The sequence below is a fragment of the Haliotis rufescens genome, unplaced genomic scaffold (genome assembly GCF_023055435.1).
Source record: "Haliotis rufescens isolate VD_foot unplaced genomic scaffold, xgHalRufe1.0.p SCAF_2, whole genome shotgun sequence".
NCBI classification, from domain to species: Eukaryota; Metazoa; Mollusca; class Gastropoda; order Lepetellida; family Haliotidae; genus Haliotis; species Haliotis rufescens.
This window is the reverse complement of record NW_025963890.1, coordinates 25,213,677-25,224,766: the sequence shown is the minus strand read 5'-3', so window position 1 is coordinate 25,224,766 and position 11,090 is coordinate 25,213,677. Positions and strand designations below refer to the sequence as shown.

General features: G+C 42.1%; 1 long non-coding RNA gene across 1 annotated transcript; it reads right to left on the bottom strand.

The window, feature by feature from the left end:
* Nucleotides 1-7,786: 7,786 nt before the first annotated feature.
* Nucleotides 7,787-9,512, bottom strand: LOC124118781. The gene is made up of 2 exons (XR_007222118.1): nt 9,201-9,512; nt 7,787-9,050 (listed from the first exon to the last, which is right to left on the bottom strand). It is a non-coding gene; the product is annotated as an uncharacterized LOC124118781 (long non-coding RNA).
* Nucleotides 9,513-11,090: the final 1,578 nt, after the last annotated feature.

Below are 11,090 nucleotides of genomic sequence, written 5' to 3'. Positions count from 1 at the left end.
GTCTATTCCAGTTGTAAGTGTGGAGGAAATGTCTTTCTTGGATGTGAGTGTGGAGGAAATGTGTATTCGAGATGTAAGTGTGGAGGAAATGTCTTTCCTGGATGTGAGTGTGGAGGAAATGTCTATTCAAGATGTAAATGTCGAGGAAATGTCTATTCCAGATGTAATTGTGGAGGAAATGTCTATTCCAGATGTAAGTGTGGAGGAAATGTCTTTTCCAGATGTAAGTGTCGAGGTAATGTCTATCCTATATGTAAATGTGGAGGTAATGTCTATCCTAGATGTAAGTGTGGAGGAAATGTCTATTCCAGATGTAAGTATGGAGGTAATGTCTATCCTGTATGTGAGTGTGGAGGAAATGTCTATTCCAGATGTAAGTGTGGAGGAAATGTCTATTCCAGATGTAAGTGTGGAGGTATTGTCTATTCCAGATGTAAGTGTGGAGGAAATGTCTATTCCAGATGTAAGTGTGGAGGAAATGTCTATTCCAGATGTAAGTGTGGAGGAAATGTCTATCTTGGATGTGAGTGTGGAGGAAATGTCTATTCCAGATGTAAGTGTGGAGGAAATGTCTATTCCAGATGTAAGTGTTGAGGAAATGTCTATTCCAGATGTATGTGTGGAGGAAAAGTCTATTCCAGATGTAAGTGTGGAGCTATTGTCTATCCAAGATGTAAGTGTGGAGGTATTGTCTTTCCCAGATGGAATTGTGGGGGTAATGTCTATCCTAGATGTAATTGTGGGGGTAATGTCTATCCTAGAAGTAATTGTAGGGGTAATGTCTATCCTAGATGTAAGTGTGGAGGTATTGTCTATCCTAGATGTAAGTGTGGAGGAAATGTCTATTCCAGATGCAAATGTTGAGGAAATGTCTATTCCAGATGTAAGTGTGGAGGAAATGTCTATTCCAGATGTAAGTGTGGAGGAAATGTCTATTCCAGATGTAAGTGTGGAGGTAATGTCTATCCTATATGTAAATGTGGAGGTAATGTCTATCCTAGATGTAAGTGTGGAGGAAATGTCTATTCCAGATGTAAGTATGGAGGTAATGTCTATCCTGTATGTGAGTGTGGAGGAAATGTCTATTCCAGATGTAAGTGTGGAGGAAATGTCTATTCCAGATGTAAGTGTGGAGGAAATGTCTATTCCAGATGTAAGTGTGGAGGAAATGTCTATTCCAGATGTAAGTGTGGAGGAAATGTCTATTCCAGATGTAAGTGTGGAGGAAATGTCTATTCCAGATGTAAGTGTGGAGGAAATATCTATTCCAGATGTAAGTGTTGAGGGAATGTCTATTCCAGATGTAAGTGTGGAGGAAATGTTTATTCCAGATGTTATTGTGGAGGAAATGTCTATTCCAGATGTAAGTGTGGAGGAAATGTCTATTCCAGATGTAAGTGTGGAGGTATTGTCTATTCCAGATGTAAGTGTGGAGGAAATGTCTATCCTGGATGTAAGTGTTGAGGAAATGTCTATTCCAGATGTATGTGTGGAGGAAATGTCTATTCCAGATGTAAGTGTGGAGGAAATGTCTTTCCTAGATGTAAGTGTGGAGGAAATGTCTATTCCAGATGTAAGTGTTGAGGAAATGTCTATCCTGGATGTGAGTGTGGAGGAAATGTCTATTCCAGATGTAAGTGTGGAGGAAATGTCTATCCTGGAAGTGAGTGTGGAGGAAATGTCTATTCCAGTTGTAAGTGTGGAGGTAATGTCTATCCTGTATGTGAGTGTGGAGGAAATGTCTATTCCAGATGTAAGTGTGGAGGTATTGTCTATTCCAGATGTAAGTGTGGAGGAAATGTCTATTCCAGATGTAAGTGTGGAGGAAATGTCTATTCCAGATGTAAGTGTGGAGGAAATGTCTATCCTGGATGTAAGTGTTGAGGAAATGTCTATTCCAGATGTATGTGTGGAGGAAATGTCTATTCCAGATGTAAGTGTGGAGGAAATGTCTATCCTAGATGTAAGTGTGGAGGAAATGTCTATTCCAGATGTAAGTGTGGAGGAAATGTCTATCCTGGATGTGAGTGTGGAGGAAATGTCTTTTCCAGATGTAAGTGTGGAGGAAATGTCTTTCCTGGATGTAAGTGTCGAGGAAATGTCTATTCCAGATGTAAGTGTGGAGGAAATGTCTATTCCAGATGTAAGTGTGGAGGAAATGTCTATCCTGGATGTAAGTGTGGAGGAAATGTCTATTGCAGATGTAAGTGTGGAGGTAATGTCTATCCTATATGTAAATGTGGAGGAAATGTCTATCCTAGAAGTAATTGTAGGGGTAATGTCTATCCTAGATGTAAGTGTGGAGGTATTGTCTATCCTAGATGTAAGTGTGGAGGAAATGTCTATTCCAGATGCAAATGTTGAGGAAATGTCTATTCCAGATGTAAGTGTCGAGGAAATGTCTATTCCAGATGTAAGTGTGGAGGAAATGTCTATTCCAGATGTAAGTGTCGAGGTAATGTCTATCCTATATGTAAATGTGGAGGTAATGTCTATCCTAGATGTAAGTGTGGAGGAAATGTCTATCCTATATGTAAATGTGGAGGTAATGTCTATCCTAGATGTAAGTGTGGAGGAAATGTCTATTCCAGATGTAAGTGTGGAGGTAATGTCTATCCTGTATGTGAGTGTGGAGGAAATGTCTATTCCAGATGTAAGTGTGGAGGAAATGTCTATTCCAGATGTAAGTGTGGAGGTATTGTCTATTCCAGATGTAAGTGTGGAGGAAATGTCTACTCCAGATGTAAGTGTGGAGGAAATGTCTATTCCAGATGTAAGTGTGGAGGTATTGTCTATTCCAGATGTAAGTATGGAGGAAATGTCTATCCTGGATGTAAGTGTTGAGGAAATGTCTATTCCAGATGTATGTGTGGAGGAAATGTCTATTCCAGATGTAAGTGTGGAGGAAATGTCTTTCCTAGATGTAAGTGTGGAGGAAATGTCTATTCCAGATGTAAGTGTGGAGGAAATGTCTATCCTGGATGTGAGTGTGGAGGAAATGTCTATTCCAGATGTAAGTGTGGAGGAAATGTCTTTCCTGGATGTGAGTGTGGAGGAAATGTCTATTCAAGATGTAAATGTTGAGGAAATGTCTATTCCAGATGTAAGTGTGGAAGAAATGTCTATTCCAGATGTAAGTGTGGAGGAAATGTCTATTCCAGATGTAAGTGTGGAGGAAATGTCTATTCCAGATGTGAGTGTGGAGGTATTGTCTATTCCAGATGTAAGTGTGGAGGAAATGTCTATTCGAGATGTAAGTGTGGAGGAAATGTCTATTCCAGATGTAAGTGTGGAGGAAATGTCTATCCTGGATGTAAGTGTTGAGGAAATGTCTATTCCAGATGTATGTGTGGAGGAAATGTCTATTCCAGATGTAAGTGTGGAGGAAATGTCTATCCTAGATGTAAGTGTGGAGGAAATGTCTATTCCAGATGTAAGTGTGGAGGAAATGTCTATTCCAGATGTAAGTGTGGAGGAAATGTCTTTCCTGGATGTGAGTGTGGAGGAAATGTCTATTCAAGATGTAAATGTTGAGGAAATGTCTATTCCAGATGTAAGTGTGGAGGAAATGTCTATTCAAGATGTAAGTGTGGAGGAAATGTCTATTCCAGATGTAAGTGTGGAGGAAATGTCTATTGCAGATGTAAGTGTGGAGGTAATGTCTATCCTATATGTAAATGTGGAGGTAATGTCTATCCTAGATGTAAGTGTGGAGGAAATGTCTATTCCAGATGTAAGTATGGAGGTAATGTCTATCCTGTATGTGAGTGTGGAGGAAATGTCTATTCCAGATGTAAGTGTGGAGGAAATGTCTATTCCAGATGTGAGTGTGGAGGTATTGTCTATCCTGTATGTGAGTGTGGAGGAAATGTCTATTCCAGATGTAAGTGTGGAGGAAATGTCTATCCTAGATGTAAGTGTTGAGGAAATGTCTATTCCAGATGTAAGTGTGAAGGAAATGTCTATTCCAGATGTAAGTGTGGAGGAAATGTCTATTCCAGATGTAAGTGTTGAGGAAATGTCTATTCCAGATGTAAGTGTGGAGGAAATGTCTATTCCAGATGTAAGTGTGGAGGAAATGTCTATTCCAGATGTAAGTGTTGAGGAAATGTCTATTCCAGATGTAAGTGTGGAGGAAATGTCTATTCCAGATGTAAGTGTGGAGGAAATGTCTATTCCAGATGTAAGTGTGGAGGAAATGTCTATTCCAGATGTAAGTGTGGAGGAAATGTCTATTCCAGATGTAAGTGTGGAGGAAATGTCTATTCCAGATGTAAGTGTGGAGGAAATGTCCATTCCAGATGTAAGTGTGGAGGAAATGTCTATTCCAGATGTAAGTGTCGAGGTAATGTCTATCCTGTATGTGAGTGTGGAGGAAATGTCTATTCCAGATGTAAGTGTTGAGGAAATGTCTATCCTGTATGTGAGTGTGGAGGAAATGTCTATTCCAGATGTAAGTGTGGAGGAAATGTCTATTCCAGATGTAAGTGTGGAGGAAATGTCTATTCCAGATGTAAGTGTGGAGGAAATGTCTATTCCAGATGTAAGTGTGGAGGTATTGTCTATTCCAGATGTAAGTGTGGAGGAAATGTCTATTCCAGATGTAAGTGTGGAGGAAATGTCTATTCCAGATGTAAGTGTGGAGGAAATGTCTATTCCAGATGTAAGTGTGGAGGAAATGTCTATTCCAGATGTAAGTGTGGAGGTAATGTCTATCCTGGATGTAAGTGTTGAGGAAATGTCTATTCCAGATGTAAGTGTGGAGGAAATGTCTATTCCAGATGTAAGTGTGGAGGTATTGTCTATCCTGTATGTGAGTGTGGAGGAAATGTCTATCCTGTATGTGAGTGTGGAGGAAATGTCTATTCCAGATGTAAGTGTGGAGGAAATGTCTATTCCAGATGTAAGTGTTGAGGAAATGTCTATTCCAGATGTAAGTGTGGAGGAAATGTCTATTCAAGATGTAAATGTCGAGGAAATGTCTATTCCAGATGTAATTGTGGAGGAAATGTCTATTCCAGATGTAAGTGTGGAGGAAATGTCTATTCCAGATGTAAGTGTCGAGGTAATGTCTATCCTATATGTAAATGTGGAGGTAATGTCTATCCTAGATGTAAGTGTGGAGGAAATGTCTATTCCAGATGTAAGTGTGGAGGAAATGTCTATCTTGGATGTAAGTGTGGAGGAAATGTCTATTCCAGATGTAAGTGTGGAGGAAATGTCTATTCCAGATGTAAGTGTGGAGGAAATGTCTATCCTGTATGTGAGTGTGGAGGAAATGTCTATTCCAGATGTATGTGTGGAGGAAAAGTCTATTCCAGATGTAAGTGTGGAGCTATTGTCTATCCAAGATGTAAGTGTGGAGGTATTGTCTTTCCCAGATGGAATTGTGGGGGTAATGTCTATCCTAGATGTAATTGTGGGGGTAATGTCTATCCTAGAAGTAATTGTAGGGGTAATGTCTATCCTAGATGTAAGTGTGGAGGTATTGTCTATCCTAGATGTAAGTGTGGAGGAAATGTCTATTCCAGATGCAAATGTTGAGGAAATGTCTATTCCAGATGTAAGTGTCGAGGAAATGTCTATTCCAGATGTAAGTGTGGAGGAAATGTCTATTCCAGATGTAAGTGTGGAGGAAATGACTATCTTGGATGTGGGTGTGGAGGAAATGTCTATTCCAGATGTGAGTGTTGAGGAAATGTCTATTCCAGATGTAAGTGTGGAGGAAATGTCTATTCCAGATGTAAGTGTGGAGGTATTGTCTATCCCAGATGTAAGGGTGGAGGTAATGTCTATCCTGTCTATCACCATCAAAGACGTATATAGATCTGTGTACGTCTTTAGTGCAATACTACTGAACGTGGATAAAGCAATAGTCAGTTACTCAGACGTCACCAGTCAACAGTGTACCTGCATGACATAAGGCACATTGTCTTCATGTCTCCGTGTTAATCATGTCCTGTAGGAAAACGTGGCATAGAAAAGTAACCACTGACGACCCGGCTGGCTGACAAGAGCTCTGACATATGTGCCGCTATTATTACCGAGACCTGACAAGCGACAACTGCTACTGCTGGAGGCACTTCACGCGTGATGTCACCAGACGGATGTTCTATTACGCGCGGTCAAGCAGCATGAGATAACAGTTTGACATCTGTGTTTACGGCCCTGTACAGTAATACATCAGCCGTATGCAGGAAGACCCACCCTGCATACCGTAAACTAAGGCAGACCGTGTTCATCTAACGTGCATGATCGATTGGGACACAAACACTATTAATACAGCTTACCCCAATAATACATTGTCCACTCATTTAGACTCAATAAAAACACATGCTTTATAATTCAGATCAATTTCACGAAACGATGTATTGTCACACTTCTTTCGTTTGAGGTACGAATTAATAAGTCAGTTAAAATTTAACGTCGCATCGGCATTATTTTCAACCATATAGCGACGAGACGAATAAGTAAGACAGGTATTTCTCCAAGCGTGGAAATACAAACAAGGGACATATCTAAGCGCTGTGTAAAGTGCATATTATTGTTGAAAGTTGAATGTCGTTCTCACCTGCGGTGCACTAGCATTTAGGTTTGAGATGGGTTGTCAATCAAAGATTGGCCCAACAGAGCTATAGTGGTTGGTTCTGGTCCTGTCGTTCGTTCTATTGCATGTTAGACATGTTCTCTAGGCGAGGTGTCTGGAGAAACAGGTGGCCATGGCAGTGCAGCAATAGTATGCTGCCCCAAAAAGTCGGTTACAACACGTGCAACATGTGGGCGGGGATTATTCTGCTGTAACGTGACGTTACGTCCCTGCATTGCACAAAGGGCAGAACATGTTCTCAAATGATATCTTCCCGATAACGTACGCCATTCAAATTGCCATAAACAATGATCAGTTGTGTTCTCACATGAGCTGTGATGCCACCCCATACCATATCCACCCCCAAACTGACGACGTTGTGTAACGCAAGCGTCGCTAAAATGTTCTCCTGGACCCTTGCACGACCACCTGTCAATAGTATACTGTTCTATTCTTGTCTTCTGAACCTCAGATGCTGTCTATGTCAAGCTAGGCATCTCTGACGGTGACGTGGAAGCAAAATAGGGCCGGATGTCATGCTCCGTCAATCTGTTGCGGACGATTGTACCATGGATTGGTCTCAACCTGGGGACTGTCCGAGCTGTTAATGTGGCAGTTTGGTATCGATTCCGCAGGTGCACCCACCGAATATGGTTGTGTTGACGTGACGTCACACGTGGACGACCGACCAGTGGCAAGTCATGAGTGTTGCCTGCCGTAGATAACGTCTCCATAGAGATACTATTGTTTCGATGAACAACCTCGTTTTGCACCATTTCTGTTTGCAGCATACCCAAGGTGCGTAGACGTTGATTTCAAGCACGCCGTGACATTCTGAAGCGTTATTTACGGTTAAACGAAGGCGGATATGATTGCTGAAGAATCAGTGTGTGCTGTTCACATTAAAAAAAAACGTGTGTGCTCATCGATTATCATGCTCCCAACAATCACACAACCATCCATATTGTGCGCCATACATTCACATGCACGTGCAAATTGTGAATCACGACCTTAAAGTCAAAGGAGATGTCTTCATGAATAGTTATTGAAAGATGCATTAATTCATTTCAGCACAGATTTTTTAAAGCTTTTTATGAAGCATGGTTACTTTTCCCCCGAAAGTATGGAATCAAGTCTCCGTGATTCTTGGATTTCAGTTGGAGACAGAAACAAGACGCGTAATAATAACATAACACCACAAGCAGTTATGCTGTTTATTTACATTTTATTATAAAAATTCCATTATTTTCACCGTCAACAGTTGGTTTGGTCCTGAAGTGCAGCGACAACGCGGACAAGTGTACATTGATGTATGTATATGTCTCCTGCCAAACCAGACGTGTTATTTGCACTTTGAACATGTATATATATAAAGTCGGATAGAAACACGAGTAAGGCCATTACTACTACACAGTTGATACATGGGTACCCATCACTCCAAGATTCCTATTGCGCCAATTTGAACAGACATTCATTTATTCGATCTTATATTCGTTCATTCATCCAAGTATTTCTATGGTGAAACACCCGCTTTCATTCCATCGTCCTTCCATCCATTACCATGTTCTCCTCTAACTATTAGCAAACGTATGATTTATATAAAGGGGGTACGTGTATATTCTTGCCCTCTAGGCGCCATGGAACAGTGCTTCTGACGCGTGCAAGTTATCTTGGTGCTTTACTGCTTGAATCAATCCCAACCTTCATTCTCAGTGATTGCGGTCAGATTGTTTTCACGAACATATGGATAATGGTAAAGCAATAGTAAAATGTACACAACGCACGAAAACATGAATTACAAGTGAATGGTTTCTTTAGACATGTTACACATGAAGATCCGGGTCTTCAGTAACCCATGCTTGTTGTAAGAGGCGACTTACGGGATCGGGCGGTCAGGCTCGCTGACTTGGTTTATGCATGTCATCGTATCCCAATTGCGGCGCTGGATGCACCTGATATCAATCACTGGATTGTCTGGTCCAGACTCGATCATTTACAGATCGCCATCATATAGCTGTAATATTGCTGAGTGCGGCGTTAAACAACAAACAAACAGACAAACGTTAGACAACGTCTCCAATGTCGACCCTCTACAGAGCACCAGATTCCAACATTGGCTCACGCACTATGGCAGTTGGGTTGCGAGGCATTTGTTCTCCCCGTAGCCCTTCTCCTATATACCCCTTACAGCCTTGGCTGTGTCCAGTCTGCAGAAATATTGTATTGTAAATGTACTAACTATTATTCTCTAACCACACACGCCTGCACCGGATCAAGAGGTCTCTTCGTATACTCTGAGCTATCTGCCCAGTACTGCTGTCAGACAGACGAGTCCACCAACAAACAGGGATGATGCGTGAACCCTTGTACCAATGTTTCCGTCCTTAACATTTACTTTTGTAGTAGTTGTCTCTTGGCCCATCGTCTGTACCACAGTGTCGTCTGGTGTTTGAGTGGCAGGTTTCTGGAACAACCGGAAGTAAAGATACAATACATGATAGCAACTGGTACCACAGAGAGAGAGAGCGAGAGAGAGAGAGAGAGAGAGAGAGAGAGAGAGAGAGAGAGAGAGAGAGAGAGAGAGAGAGTTGCAGGTGTATATCTATTAACTTACCGTGTTTTGGTGTGTCATCCCGGAAGTATGGCTGGGGACGACAGACGAAGTATTTCTCGGAGTTGGAGTCGTTGCTGTCGCTGGCTCTGTGACTGATGGTGTGGTAACAGATGTTGTAGTTGATTGTGTCGTCGTAGTCGGTGTTGTGGTAACCACTGGTGTTGTGAGAGTTGTAGTCGGAGTTTCTGTAGTAGTAGTAGTAGTAGTCGGAGGTGTAGTTGTAGTAGGAGTTGTAGTTGTAGTTGTAGTCGGAGTTGTGGTTGTAGTCGGTGTTGTAGTAGTAATAGGAGTTGTAGTAGTTTGAGTTGTAGTAGTCTGAGTAGTAGTAGTAGTAGTAGAAGTAGTCTGAGTTGTAGTAGTAGAAGTAGTCTGAGTTGTAGTAGTAGGTGGTGTAGTAGTTGGTGTCGTTGTGGTGGTAGTAGTCATTGTTGTAGTTGTCGTTGTGGTTGTAGTAGGAACTGTAGTTGTTGTCTCCGTAGCGGGCCTTAAAACTGCTGACGTCACCCCAGTCCAATAAGTGCTGAATGTCTCCACGAAAGTCACTCTACAAGATAAATGCTCATGCCTAAATAAGGAAGTAATGGCAAAAAAAACACAACATGCTCATTCGGCAGGCCTGCACCAGGCAACGCAATGGTTAGTGTCGATCCATGACGCAAAGCGGAGGTATATTTCATCAGTAGTGGGTATGATGGGGGTTCTGCAGTTCCTGCCTGTGGCAGACCTATGATGATCCCTTCAGGGAAATCCGCGACCAGCTTTCTTAGTGAGCCGGGTCACAGCAAAGATGGGTCTTCAAGGGGTTCCTATCGACGATTCGGTCCTAACAATGCATACCTGAATGAGGGCTTTTCCCAACAATTTCGTATTTTACAAGTATGATATATACTGTCTGTCCCGAGGTCTGCCTGTGACATTATTTACAAGACGGAATTTAATGGTTGTGTTTTAGACTTCTATTTCAGACAAACATACTCACCTGACTTGCAGGTTGCCTTGCTGTGCTGGTGGCGCCCGCCACGTGGTCATCAGGGAGAATCGAGGTGTGCTTGCTTGCTGTGTCACGCCGCCATTCTGGGGATACGTTGAAAAAGGAGATGAGTGACCGAAATATCATGTTTCATATTTTAACTATCCCCAGTATAACATTAACTCATTTCTTAAAAGATTTGCAAGCAATAAGAATCTGAAAAAAATACAAAGTCAGGCTTCAGACAGAGGTAAAGTAAATACCTCAGGGCTTCACCCAGTACACAGTGGTCTGGCTACAGAATGGATAAAGTATACACATACGAACGTCCCCCAGTACACAGTGGTCTGGCTACAGAATGGATAAAGTATACACATACGAACATCCCCCAGTACACAGTGGTCTGGCTACAGAATGGATAAAGTATACACATACGAACGTCCCCCAGTACACAGTGGTCTGGCTACAGACGGGATAAAGTATACACATACGAACATCCCCCAGTACACAGTGGTCTGGCTACAGACGGGATAAAGTATACACATACGAACATCCCCCAGTACACAGTGGTCTGGCTACAGACGGGATAAAGTATACACATACGAACATCCCCCAGTACACAGTGGTCTGGCTACAGACGGGATAAAGTATACACATACGAACATCCCCCAGTACACAGTGGTCTGGCTACAGACGGGATAAAGTATACACATACGAACATCCCCCAGTACACAGTGGTCTGGCTACAGAATGGATAAAGTATACACATACGAACGTCCCCCAGTACACAGTGGTCTGGCTAAAGAATGGATAAAGTATACACATACGAACGTCCCCCAGTACACAGTGGTCTGGCTACAGAATGGATAAAGTATACACATACGAACGTCCCCCAGTACACAGTGGTCTGGCTACAGACG